We start from the raw sequence: 13,827 nt of genomic DNA, 5'->3' as shown, positions 1-13,827 counted from the left end.
TACACCACTCCTTGCAAACATTTTGGGGTGTATATTATATTGCATTTACTTTAACTGGTTGATTGGAGTTTATGCTGTGGATGATATGATGGCTGGCTGCTGGATATTCAGTACCCAGCTTAAAGGGTAAATTCTGGTTATGGGGAGGATTAATAGGTTATTGTAGTTTAGGATAAGAAGCCTTCAAGTTGATTAGTCACAATAGCAATGATGATGATGATGATGAAAACAGATTTATAAAGCCCACAAATGCTCCTGGGAGTGTCCTTGCGCTAGTCTAGCAGCAAGTGCTGGATTACAGAGTGAATAGCCACTCTTTTAAGGCTTTCCTAAACGTTAGTTCCCACCTTTCCTGCCTAAGGTGCAGTGGGAGACAACTCCATGCAGACGGATTTAGAAAAGAAAAAGAGTGTCTGCCAATCTTTGTCAGCCTCACTCTCAATGTAAAGGAGCTGATTTCATTGAGTGCTGACATCTGCCGACAAAGGATTCATTCCGTTGGATATTTTCCCGGATAGTTAAACTAGATCAAATCCTCAGGTCTAAGTCCATGACAAATGCCAAGAACTTAGTGGTTAAATTTCCAAATATGCTGAGGTTACTTTGCTATTTCAAATTACAGGTAAAAGACTATTATTTAAAAAATCTAGATTACTCATGTGGGCTCACAATGATGCTACTAAATCAATACCTACCAAAAGAATATCTCAAAATTACCACTCTCTGCAAACCCAAAGAGAGGACAGGAATACGACCAAATATTTGTCAAATGAACAAAAGCAAATCCGGCCTACTGAACTGCAGCTCAAGTACAGCTAATTCTCTGGCTATCATGGAGGTGATGGAAAATAGCCTCATGAGATCCTTTTCCTAAGTGAGACCTGGCACTCCCACCAGCTCACTTTCTCACCTTTCTATTTGACCAAACCTGTGTAGAGACCGCAGGGACAGGTTATTTATTTATTTAGTTTATAGAGCGTGCAATTACCCAAAGGTGTCCTGGTGCTGAAGTTGAAAGCATCCCTGCACTAAGAATTACTGAAATTAGTATGTTTTTAGGGACTTGTAGAATTCAAAAGATTGGGTTTGGAACGTAACTTAAAGGGGAGACTGTTCTATGTCTAACCACTGAAAAGGCTTGTCCACCAAGTAGAATGTAATGTAAGAGTTGTATACCTTTTAAACAAGAAGAAATGCAATTAGGGAGAAGAGCGGGGTGGAAGGCCTTGCGGCATAAGTAGAGTGCCTTGAAGATTTTTTTTATTGGGATCCAATGGAGTTTTTAATATGTGTGCAAATGCCCAGAACCAATCTTGTATCAGTGGCTGTGTTGAGGTCTAAGGAATTAAAGGAATTAAAGGTAGAATCTTTTTTTAGCACTATCATAATCAGGAAGCAGGTGGTCACAACGTTTCTACCATGGGGCTCGAAGGATATTCTGAACTCCATAATTGCGGGCATTAGCTTTCGCGGTGGGATTAGTACCAAGAGCCTTAGGCCACCATGAAGACCAACAAACTTCAGTTATATCTGTATCCAAAAAAGGGAATTGGTATTTACCCAACTACCTACCCCCAACTAGACAGCATTTGAAATGACTGAGATTCCTGTTCATAAGTATGATGAAATGGGTTATTGTCCGCCCATGCGTAAAACTGAAAGTCAAATGTGGTCATCAGTTGTTCCAGTGGGACTACATAGGCAGTGAAATTGTAGGTCTAAGGGTAGAGCCTGTGAAACACCACAGACTAAATCTCTAAAATTGAAAAGGAAAGATGACAATTGGACTGCCTGTGTTCTGAATAAGAGAAACCATAATTCCTAGACAACTTTTTAAGTGCCCCATTTTGTTTCTCTCTGCAACATGTAATTTTGAATGTAAGTATCTAAACACCAGCCCTACACAAATCAACAAAAATACAGCCTACTGACGTATCACACACCAAGCATTCAATGATGAACCGATTGACCTCACCACTACCACTCCACCATAGATGTCCTGCTACTGTGTGGTTTAATTTGCACTAGGATGACTCTCATTATTACATTCTGAGCCCATTAGCCCATGTGAGCGTTGGGACTCTTAAAAGAGTTCCCACAGTGTAGTTCTCGAAATATATAGTGGGAATTTATACACAGATACTAGAGACACACTCCATAATGGCCTTGCACCCAGTGCCAAGTACTCTGTTGCAGAAAAAAAAACTCATACCCTCTCCCGCTGTGCGGCTCTTCTCTCGTGCTGTTAGCATCTACATCAGGTTTTGCAGGATCGTGACTTCCCTGAGGCAGTAGCATAATTTCATCTTTTAGTAAAATATTGTGGCAACTACAGCTACATAATGCCAGACTCTATCCTTCTCTCCTCTGTTTCTATTGACCTCAATTGTAGCCTCTTGTAATACCCATTTTTGAACATTATAATAGAAATGGCATACATGTTCTGATCTTAGACAATTTAAAAAGAAAACATATCCTCCTAAGGACACTAAGTACTATTTTTAGGACTGAATCACAGTAGGTTTTAGAATTACATTAAAGGAAAATTGGACCAGAACCATGCATTCATAAGACTTATATAAAATGAAGTATAGAAAAGTACATTTTCTTGGCGATATGGTGACATAACAATTATGCTATACTCCAACTAAAATCGATAAAAGTATAATGTAATTTTAAAATAGACTGGAAAAAAATGGTGGAGATCAAAGTGCCAAAATCTTTATTTAATCCAATTTTCAGTATCTGTAATGCTTGAGTCATAAAAGCTGTCACTACTTGAAAAATTCTATTGTTTTGAAAAGCGAAATTCCCCATATGTTGTTGAAACACCACAAGACCCGTAAACAATCCTGCGCTTCTGCTTCTCCACTCTCCCACTCTCCCACTCTATCTCTCTTTTTCTAATAGCCCTGTTTCTAAAGAGGGCGTTTAGTAGATAGTCTCTAGGATCCATCAGACCTGTACAAATGGTGTATAAGTGGCACACAGTTTCAGGGGCATGGCCATCATGGTGGTTTCAAAGGACATGTAATACAGAGTTCCGTGCCCATCATTAATCCTGCATGTATCCCCTTCACCTGGCTGAACTGTTACTTGCAGTGCTGCCTGTGAGTTTGGCACAACTAAGAGGCACAGTTTGATCTCAATTTTAACTGCAGTGATGGCCCCGACCAGTCACCCGGCAGGGCGGGAGGCGAGGGCCTGGCAAGGCATGCGCGCTGACCATCGCTAAATAATGAATAGAGTGGGGGAAGTAGAATCTATGCTAACAACAGAGAAACCAAAGGTGCAGGACCTGCATGAGTGTCGGAGGCATGTGGAGGAAGAGGTCACTCACTTATATCGCAGAGCAGATAAGTAGAAGGGAGTTCGAGGCGCAATAACAGTAGCTTGATAGGCTTCCTAGAATGTGCAAAGCTCCCCAGCTACGAGTTATTTCTGGAAGGTTGGCTGGTGAAGTCTGTCCTGGAGGTAGAATGCCAACATTCTTCTCTATTGACAGGGCACACTGCATGCCGGGTCGACCACCCCTCCCCGGCGCCCCTCTGTGACCCATCATAGCTTGTCTCCTCAGCTACTGGGATTGTGATTTGTTGCTATAACGGTGCTGGACCAAGGGCTCCTGGGGCTAAAACATTTGATGATCACAGCGTACCTTGACTTCATCATGGAAGTGCAGCAACCGCATCACTGCGGCTCCTATTCCAGGGTCAAACAGTGCCTTCGGAATTAAAATTCAAGTATGCTCTCCTGTTTCCTGCAAGGCTCCATGTTATTGATGGCGACAAGACCCACATATTCCAACGTCAATGTGTGGACATGGCTCCATGCCAAGGACATGGTTCACACTCCACCCGAGAAATCGACTGCTGGATACTGGATAGTGCCCAAGCCCAGATGACGCAATGGCTCTAACATCAAGACTAGACCAATGAGGGAGGAGGTGGCAGCGGAACAGGCCTGAGTGGTATTGGAATCCTCTCTCTACCACACAAACTCATTTGCTCCTCTTCGCATTGAGCACCCATCGAAGTCGGGAACAGACTCGAGTGGCTCACTCTCATTGTCAGCTGGGGTTCAACAGGTCCCGAAGGTCACCCGAAGATCATCAGATGACTTGTAAGTTGTGCTCACCTGCTTGTGAGTTGACTGAACTGGAGTAAGTGGACTTATCATTCCGTCAACATTCCTATGTGGACTTAATTGTTGATTGGTTTTCTTTTTCACATTTTTTTGCCATAGAGTTCGGGATTTTTGGATGATCTCTACTAGCGCATCTGTCCCAGGGGGTATTACTTTAATACTTGTAGCTGTTGTTCATCAAAATGATCTAAATTTGAATATTGATGGAATGGCTGTTTCATTGCACGTCCTTGTGAATGTACCTGATGATGTTGGGGATGGTTTTCCTGGACCGCAGGGTCCGCCAGTGGGGATCACATGGGGGACTTGTATCCTTTGCCCTTGGATTACACACTGAAGTCCATGGTATGATATCTGACACTTAGTATACCCCACTACCATATACTCACCTGGTGCGTGCGTGGTATGACTACACAGAGTAAACCGTATCGCATTCAAGCATATCTCAAGCGCCGCCACATACACATTGAGATACTCCAGGAAACACACCAAAAGGCTTCAGTGCTTCACAAGGTACGCACAAAGTGGAGGGGACAGGTGTACGGTACTTCCATGTTGTCCATTTCGCGTGGTGTCCTTATATTGGTCACCCCCGGGTCTCTTATGCAGTAGAAACACAGATGGCAGACGCTTAGGCTTGCTATGTACTTCGGAAGGGTCGCTGTGTACTTCCGGATTCCTACAATCTATGCTCCTAATACACAGTAGGTGGGATTTTTAGACACTCTTGCACCAGCACATTCAAGGACCTGTCCCCCAGGATTATGGGGAGAGGATTTTTAAATGCATCTTGGATGTGGACCATGATAGGTCTACCTCCCCTCCGAACCCCTGCCCCCCCATTGTGCTGTCAAGCCCCTCATCCAGCGGCTCACAGACATGGGTCTTCATGACCCATGATGTTTAGCACACCCAACAGAGTGCAGGTACATGATGTACACACCAGGATATACCTTTTTTTGAGCAGTGGCCTGCTCATTGCTCAGGTGTCTAGGGTGGAAACACAGACCTCGGGTGGAATACCTGGCACGCACTGTCAGACAGCTGTCCATTGTTGCTTGCCCTGTGCTGGGACCAACAGCATTCAGTCATAACTACTTACCCATTCCAAGTGGAGGCCCTGTCTAATACTCCATTCCACACAGACTTAGCTCAATGTATAGCACAATACGTTGAGCTCAATGCTGCTACCACAGCATCTCGTGCTGGTGAGTGGGATGCCCACAAGGTGGTGGTGTGGGGCCATTGTGTCTCAGCCTCTTGGGGGATATGTAAACGTCTGACAGAGGAACTAGTGGGCATTGAGCGTGATCTCCACTGCTTAGAAACACGAGAAGCAGCTCGCACTGCCCTGGCGGAGCAACTACAACAACTGCGCAAGCAATGCAATGAGGCCGAATCGCTCTTGAACAGACATGACTACAGGCGACGGGTGGCCTTACAGCATGCTGAGGGGGATTGCCCGTGGAGAATGCTAGTGTCCATTGTTGTGCTCTGCTTTCCCGGCGGGGGACTGATTACCTTGCAATTGGCCATTAATGCGCCCTTTTGAAATTATTACAGAGAAGTTTATGCCACACTGGCTCCCCTGGCCCCTGAGCACATGTTTGCATTCTTAGGTGAATTGCAGCTGGAGCAGCTAAACAGACTCAATTGGTCTGAGCTGAACCACCCACTACAACTGGTGGAAATTTGGACGGCTATCTCCCAGATTGCCTGAAACAAGACCCTGAGCACTGATGATTTACCAATCGAGTGTTATGCCACCTTCACTGCTCGAACTGGCCATCACCTGTTTGACTTGTTTGTTGAGACTAGGGAACAGGATTGTTTTCTGGATTCACTTTGCGAAGCCCTGAAAGGGATTCTACCCAACCCAGTAGGGAGTTGCTGGATGTTTGCTCTTACCTCCCCCTCTCTACTTAATCCAGATTGTTTGATTCTGGGTAGGGTCCTGGCAAACCACCTTCTTCTCATCGTAATCTCGGTAGTCCATACCAACCAAACCGGCTTTGTCCCAGGACACAGTACGTTCCTGAATATACACCATCTTTTGTGTCTCTAATACAACCCAACGACTGATGCTCTGGATCATGTAGCTGTGTCATTGACTGTAGAAAAGGCCTGTGACACCCTGAGCTGGGACTTCCTTCTGTCGACCCTTACCAACATGGGGGTTTGGCCTGGGGTTCCTTGTTTGGGTACGCACTCTCTATGCCACTCTTTTGGCGCAAGTGAAGACCGGGCAACTGATAGCTGACATCTTCAGCATCTCCAGGGGCACTGGAAAAGACTGCCCATTGTCCTCTCTCATACTTGCATTGGCCATGGCACCTCTGGCCTTTTAACTTCACAATTGGGCAGTAGACTAGGGTATTCCTGAACAGGGTGCGTATCACATAATTTTTTTTATACTCAGACGACGCACTGGTCCTTCTGTGCAATATTGGGTCTTCGCTTCCTGTTTTTTTTTCTATTTTATTTATTTTTTTACATTTTTTTATTATACATCATCAGATAATATAATTCCACACAATTCCAACCAATTATTTTTGTTCCATATACATATTCCATACAGCAGATATACTTCATTTAAAAATCTCAAGATACATAGATCATTACACAAAAACAATCATGAGAAAAAAAAGAAGAGAAAAAAAAAAAAGATTATTAAAATATTATAGAATAGATTACCCCTCTATTCTTAATTTCCAATGCTCTACCGGTGCCCAGATCCGTTTACCTAACTGCATCGCTTTACGACCTTTTTTTTCATCAAAGATTTCTCCAAAGTATACATTGATGGCATTCTTCAGAGCCATTGGTTAAACAACGGGGGGTTAGGATCCTTCCAGAGGGTTGCTATACAAAGTCGGGTTATGGCCATTTCAATAAATATAAATTCTTGATGGGGGATATCCAGCCCTTCTCTCCCAACACCCAAAATCATAATCTCATTTGTTAAACTAATTGATATCTCTAGTTCATCTCTCAGGAATGTTTCAATCGCCTGTTTAAGAGGATTTAGATTTGGGCATGCTGAGAACATATGAATAGTGTCAGCCTGTGCGCTTTGGCATCTCGGACAAGATATTCCGCTAGTTCCCCCCCATTGTGCTATTTTATGCGGTGTGTAATATAGTTCATGAAAAGTTTTATAACATTGTGCTTGCAAATTAGCAACCTTGACAATAGAATTAGTAAGCTGCAGCGATTTTTCACCCTCATTTCCCACTAAATTTAGCTTCCTCCTACATTTATCAAAAAATGTAATCCTGTCATCTTCTTTACATTCACTCAACACCCCATACAATTGTGAGATTGAGCAGCCCTTCTCATCTTGAATGTATTCCATTAGATCGTCTCTTTTAAAATTAACACCCCCAAGCATTTTCCTATGTATTACTGATCTGATCTGCAGATATTTAAAAAAATCTCTGCGCTCTAGCTTGTATAATTGCAAAAAACATAATATAATTGGCATGCCCTTTCAAAAGAAATTATACCAGAATCATCTATTGTTAGACGGGACCTGGAGGGTCGGCCGAGGACAAGAGGAGAGGTCTCCGGGGAGAGCCGTCTCCAGCGATCGTACAGACAAGTAACTTCCCCCCCACAGATGGACACCACACAAGGATAAGGTTTAACGTTCTTTATAAGCAATTCTGAAGTACGGTAGAATGGTACAAGGAGGTCAGGACTCAGGGGTCCCCTCGGTTCTAGTCTCTTGGAGGGAAAAGGGGGTAGCGGGACAGTCTTGTTACCAATCTGGCAGTTGCGATGAGATGATGGGTAGCTCGCAATCCTCGAGCTCGGTGTTGTAGGCAGATGGGCCGCGGCAGCGCCAGCAGGTCCCGATGAGATCGAAGGTAGCAACGGTCCGCGGCAGCGCCAGCAGGTCCCGACGAGGATGGTAGTTACAACGAGCCGCGGCAGCGCCAGCAGGTCCCGACGAGGATGAAGGTTGCAGAGGGCAGCGGCAGCGCCAGCGGGCAGGACGACAGTTCACAAGGCAGGGCTGCGGCAGCGCCAGCAGTCCGTCAAGGATGAGTTCTTCACGGTGTCTCTCGACTCCAGGATACAACTGCCTTCCTGCTCTGGAGCTGCCCCAGTTATAGGTCTGGCGCCCTTTGATGTCTGGACCCTCGCACTTGGAGGTCGGGAGGTCCGGGATGAGGGAGTCCAGACACCCAGCAGGGGGTGGAGCCAGCGCCCGGGGAGGCTGGGGGCGATCGGCACCTGGCGGGGGAGAGCCATCGACACTCCTCTCTCCCATTGACCTGCCAAGTGGTCCGATCACCTCCTGGGTGGATGGTGGTGCCGGGATGTCGGGGCCTGGCCAGGCCCAGGGTTAGGGTCGAGCTGAGGCCACGCGGCCTCATGGTGCAGTGTCCAAGATGGCGGCTGGGCCCGGGCAATGGTGCTGGTGGATGCCCAGGCCGGTGATATGACGATGTTCGGGGGCAGGTGTCCCGTGTGGGACGGGTTACGGGTGGCTTGCGAGGGTGGCTTCTGTAGAGTCAGTGTCCTGGCTCTGTCGTGCGGGGAGGGAGCGAGCCCCCTTCTGGGGCCTGTCCAACATGCATCCCCCCCAGCTGAAGGCGGGGAGAGTCACCCATCCTCTTGGGGACTCTCTCCGTCGAGGCGGAAAAAGCGTGACAGGCCATCCGCATTGGCATGATCTTGACCAGGGCGATGCTCCACAGTGAAGTCCATCCCTTGCAGGGAGATGGACCATCGCAGTAGTTTGGGATTCTCCCCCCGCATCTGCATTAACCACTGCAGGGGGTGATGGTCTGTTTGTAGCCGGAAGTGGGTACCGAAGAGGTAGGGCCGGAGTTTCTTGAGGGCCCACACCACTGCGAAGGCCTCCCGCTTGATGGTACTCCAGTGCTGTTCTCGGGCCAGTAGGCGCCGGCTGATGAAGGCCACTGGCTGATCGACCCCTTCGGAGTTGAGCTGCGAGAGGACAGCCCCAATGCCATGGTCCGAGGCATCGGTCTGGACTATAAACTCACGGCTGTAGTCGGGGGCCTGGAGCACCGGGGCGGTGCACATGGCGGCCTTCAGTTTCTCGAAGGCCGCTTGACAGTCGGGGGTCCAGTTGACCGTTTTGGGATGCTTTTTGGATGTGAGTTCCGTGAGGGGCCCCACAATGCTGCCGTAGTCCTTCACAAACCTCCGGTAGTACCCGGTGAGCCCCAAGAAGGCTTGTACCTCAGTTTGGGTGACGGGGGGCTGCCAGGACTGGATAGCAGCGATCTTGAGTTGGAGAGGGGCCACCAGACCGCTCCCCACTTGGTGTCCAAGGTAGGTCACTGACCCTTGGCCGATTTGGCATTTGCTGGCCTTGATGGTGAGGCCAGCTCGCTGAAGGGCCTGTAGGACCTCTCGGAGGTGGCAGAGGTGGTCTGACCAGTGGCGGCTGTATACTGCGATATCGTCCAGGTAGGCAGCGCTGAAGTCTTCAAGGCCTGCCAATACCTGGTTCACAAGTCTTTGAAAAGTGGCTGGAGCGTTTTTCATGCCGAAGGGCATCACAGTGAACTGGTAGTGCCCATCCGGGGTGGAGAAAGCGGATCGTTCTTGGGCCCTGGGGGTGAGGCCGATCTGCCAGTAGCCCGCTGTCAGGTCGAAGATGCTTAGGTAGCGGGCAGCCCCCATGCGGTCGATCAGTTCATCTGCTCGGGGGATAGGATGAGCGTCGGTTCGGGTGACAGCGTTCAGACCCCGATAGTCAACGCAGAACCGGAGCTCGGGGGTGGTGCCCGGGGCGGCCGCCTTGGGTACCAGTACGACCGGGCTGGCCCAGGGGCTGTCTGAGGGCTCGATGACCCCGAGTGCGAGCATTTTAGTGACCTCTTCTTGTTTGCAGGCACGCACCCGGTCCGGGACTCGATAGGCCCGGTGACGGATAGGGGGACTGTCCCCAGTATCCACGTCGTGAAGGCACCAGGGGGTGACCCCGGGGGTGAGGGAAAATAGGTCCGCAAATTGCAACAGGAGGATCCGACAGCCTTGGCGCTGCTCCGGGTTCAGGGCATCGGAGAGTCGGACCCCGTCCACGGATCCATCTCTCTCCCGGGTCCTCAGCAGGTCAGGGAGGGGCTCGGAGTCTTCTTCCGCCCCACTGTCTGTAGCCAACAGGAGGCTGAGTTCCGAGCGCACAAAGTGTGGTTTGAGTCTGTTGGCGTGGAGGACCCGGAGGGGGTTTCGGGGGGACTCCATGTCGATGAGATAGGTGACAGGGCCCTTGCGTTCGACCACCTTGAAGGGTCCTGTCCATTTATCTTGCAAGGCACAAGGTTCGGTGGGGGACATCACCCACACCTGCTGTCCAGGTTCGAACTCAATGGAGGAGGCATGTTGATCGTACCATTTCTTCATGTCCTCCTGACTGGCCTCTAGGTTGGCTTTAGCGATCTCCCTGAATCGCCTGGTCTGGTTGCGGAGGGTCAGGAGGTACTTGTAGACATCCAGAGGAGTTTTCAGGGGGGCCATCTCCCATTCTTCTTTCACTAGGATGAGGGGCCCTCGGACAGGGTGCCCGTACAGGAGCTCTAAAGGGCTGAAGCCGAGGGACTTCTGGGGGACTTCTCGGTAGGCGAAGAGGAGGCACGGTAGTAGCACGTCCCACTGGCGGCGTAGGGGCTCCTCCAGCCCCATAATCATTCCCTTGAGGGTGCGGTTGAACCGCTCGACCATTCTGTTTCCTTGCGGGTGATAGGGGGTTGTGAAACGGTAGGTGACCCCGCACTGCTGCCAGAGGGATTTCATATACTTTGAAATAAAGTTCGTGCCCCGGTCACTGACGACCTCCCGGGGGAAGCCCACTTGCGAGAAGATCCCCATCAAGGCCCGGCCTACTACCAGTGCTGTCACTGTTCGAAGGGGGATGGCCTCGGGATAACGGGTGGCGTGGTCCACCAGGACCAGGATGAAGCGGTGCCCTTGTGCTGTTCGGGGGTCCAGGGGCCACACAATGTCTATTCCCACCCGTTCGAACGGGGTGGTGACAACGGGGAATGGCTGCAGGGGGGCCTTGAGTTTTCGGCCGCTCTTGCCGCTGGCCTGGCAGGTGGGGCAGGCCCGGCAGTGGTTGGAAACGTCATTTCGCATCTTGGGCCAGTAAAAGTGTGTCACCAGGCGGTTTTAGGTTTTATCTTGCCCCAGGTGCCCAGCCAGGGGGACATCCTGGGCCAAGTTTAAGAGGAAGTCTCTGAAACGGAGGGGTACCACCAGTACCCGACTGGCCCCCAATTCTGCAATTCTCTGCTCGCTGTACAATAGGCCGTTGTCCCAGTAGATCCAGTGCGCCCCGGCGGTGTCTCCCACGCTCTGGGCGAGGGCGTGCTGTCGGAGTCCCTCGAGGGAGGGACAGGTCTTTTGCTCCTGCCGAAATTGTTCTTGGGTGGGCCCCCCCTCTTGACGCCACTGAGCCAGGTCTGGAAGGTCCTGAGGCTGAGCGGGCTCTTCCGGGGCTTGTTCTGGGGGGTCAGGGCGGCCGGCGTCTTCCTCTGGAGTGATCGGGGGAGGAGGTGCTGGCCATTCGGGCTCTTGGGGTCTGGGGATGGCACGGGCAGCCATGGACCGGGTGGTTACGCACGCCCAGTCGGGGAGGCCCAGCATCCCCAGGTGTTCTCTTCTTTCAACGGCCGCCCACGGGGAACTCTCGAGATCGTTCCCCAGGAGGCAGTCCAAGGGGGCATCATCGCGGACAGTCACTTTCAGCATGCCGGACACTCCTCCCCATTCGAAGGGGACACAGGCCATCCGACATAGGCTCTCGGAATTGTCAGCTGATCGGACAGGGCAAAGGACGTTTGGCAGGATTTGTTCCGGGGTCACCAGGTGACAGCGGACGGCCGTCACACTGGCCCCTGTGTCACGCAGGGCTTCGGCCTTGCGTCCATTTATGTTCACCCACTGGCCGTATTTTCTGGTGTTTGCGGGTAGGGGGACCCGCGGGACCATGTCTCTTCCCCCTAGGCAAGCCAGGACCATGGCGGCAGGTTCCCACTCGGGCTGCTCTTGCTCGTATTCTTCATGTTCTTCGGAAGCTTGTTCTTCTCCTAGGGCGGCGGCCACGACCTGGCGGGGCCCGGGAGTCTGGTTCTTGGGGCAGTTCGGGTCGTTGGCATAGTGTCCGACCCGCTGGCACCGATGGCACGTGACATTGGCTCGGAACCCTGGGCGCATCGGAGTGTTCCCCCGCCCAGCCGGGGGCGGGGTGTTGTTGACGGGAGTTGTTGGGGCGACATCTTTACCCCGGCCCTGGCCTCCTCCTCCTCCTCGGGGACGATGGTGACCTTGGTTGTTTCGGTTCTGCTCGGTTGGCCCACTCCGGGCCACGCGGGTGCTCTCCCAGCGGTCAGCCTCAGCGGCGAGCTGCCGAGGGTCAGTCAGTTTACTGTCGAGGAGGTGCTGCCTGACCTCGACGAAGCAGTTGTTGGAGAGGTGCTCCCATACAATGAGATTGAAGAGTTGCTCGTAGGTGGTGACTCGGCTACCCTTGATCCACCCTTCGAAGGCTCTGCTAAAATAGTTCACATATTCCACCCAAGTTGTACCCGGGATCCGGGTGCAGTCGCGGAACCTCTGGCGGTACATCTCGGGTGTGAGTCCATATCTAGTGAGGAGGGCGGCCTTCATGTGGTCACAGGACGTCATTTGATGGTCCGGGAGCTGTAGCAGGGCGTCGCGGCCTTCATTGACGAACCTCCCCCACAGACCGGCTCCCCAGTCACTTCGATCGATCCGGTGGGAGGTCATGGCGATCTCATAGGCCTTGAACCACTGTTGTATGTCGTCGTTCCGATAATATTCTCGGACGACGTCCTTGGGAATGTGGACTTTTTGTTCCGTAGCGCCCGGGGTGCGCGGTTGCTCGGGCACCCCTAGTTCTTTGTTTTGTTTTCGTAGTTCGATTTCAGCTAGCTTGCGCTCGTGTTCGTACGCCAGTCTCTTTTCTTCGAGTTCTCTTTGTCTTTGCTTTTCTTCCCGCTCTTCTCGGAGCCGTAAGTGTTCTAAGTTCAGTTTTTGCTCCGCTAGTTTTAGCTCTCCGTCCAACTTGAGCCGTGCCAACTCTAATTCGTGGAGTCTGGTTTTGTCTCTTTCTTGGATCTCTTCCTGTGAGAGACCCGCTCTCCGTTCTTCGGGAGAAGTGGTGTTGGTTTCTGAGGTTTCGACGTTTTGGTCCTGGGGTCTGACGGCCCCGGTTTCCGCCCAAGATTCTATGGCGTGCTTGAAGTGCTCAGACCGGTGGTAGCAATGCCTAGTTCTATGCAGAACTGTTTTAACTCTCGATGGTTGTACTCCTCCAATTTATCCATCTGGAATTTCTCGGTGGATCCGCTCTCTTTGGTTGTCATTGTGGTTTTTAGTTGTGGGGAGAGTTACTCTCTGTACGGTACGCGTTGATTCGGATCGCGCCGCTGGCCACCAATGTTAGACGGGACCTGGAGGGTCGGCTGAGGACAAGAGGAGAGGTCTCCGGGGAGAGCCGTCTCCAGCGATCGTGCAGACAAGTAACTTCCCCCCCACAGATGGACACCACACAAGGATAAGGTTTAACGTTCTTTAGAAGCAATTCTGAAGTACGGTAGAATGGTACAAGGAGGTCAGGACTCAGGGGTCCCCTCGGTTCTAGTCTCTTGGAGGGAAAAGGGGGTAGCGGGACAG

The 13,827-nt window shown here is 50.7% G+C and overlaps 1 protein-coding gene across 1 annotated transcript in view; it reads left to right on the top strand.

The window, feature by feature from the left end:
• CIMAP1C (ciliary microtubule associated protein 1C) overlaps positions 1-13,827 on the top strand; it is a 75,077-nt gene that overhangs the window by 20,878 nt on the left and 40,372 nt on the right. The window lies entirely within an intron of this gene.

This window comes from Lissotriton vulgaris, chromosome 2_2 (genome assembly GCF_964263255.1).
Source record: "Lissotriton vulgaris chromosome 2_2, aLisVul1.2, whole genome shotgun sequence".
NCBI classification, from domain to species: domain Eukaryota; kingdom Metazoa; phylum Chordata; class Amphibia; order Caudata; family Salamandridae; genus Lissotriton; species Lissotriton vulgaris.
The sequence above is the reverse complement of the archived record's forward strand: the minus strand, read 5'-3'. Positions and strand labels throughout refer to the sequence as shown.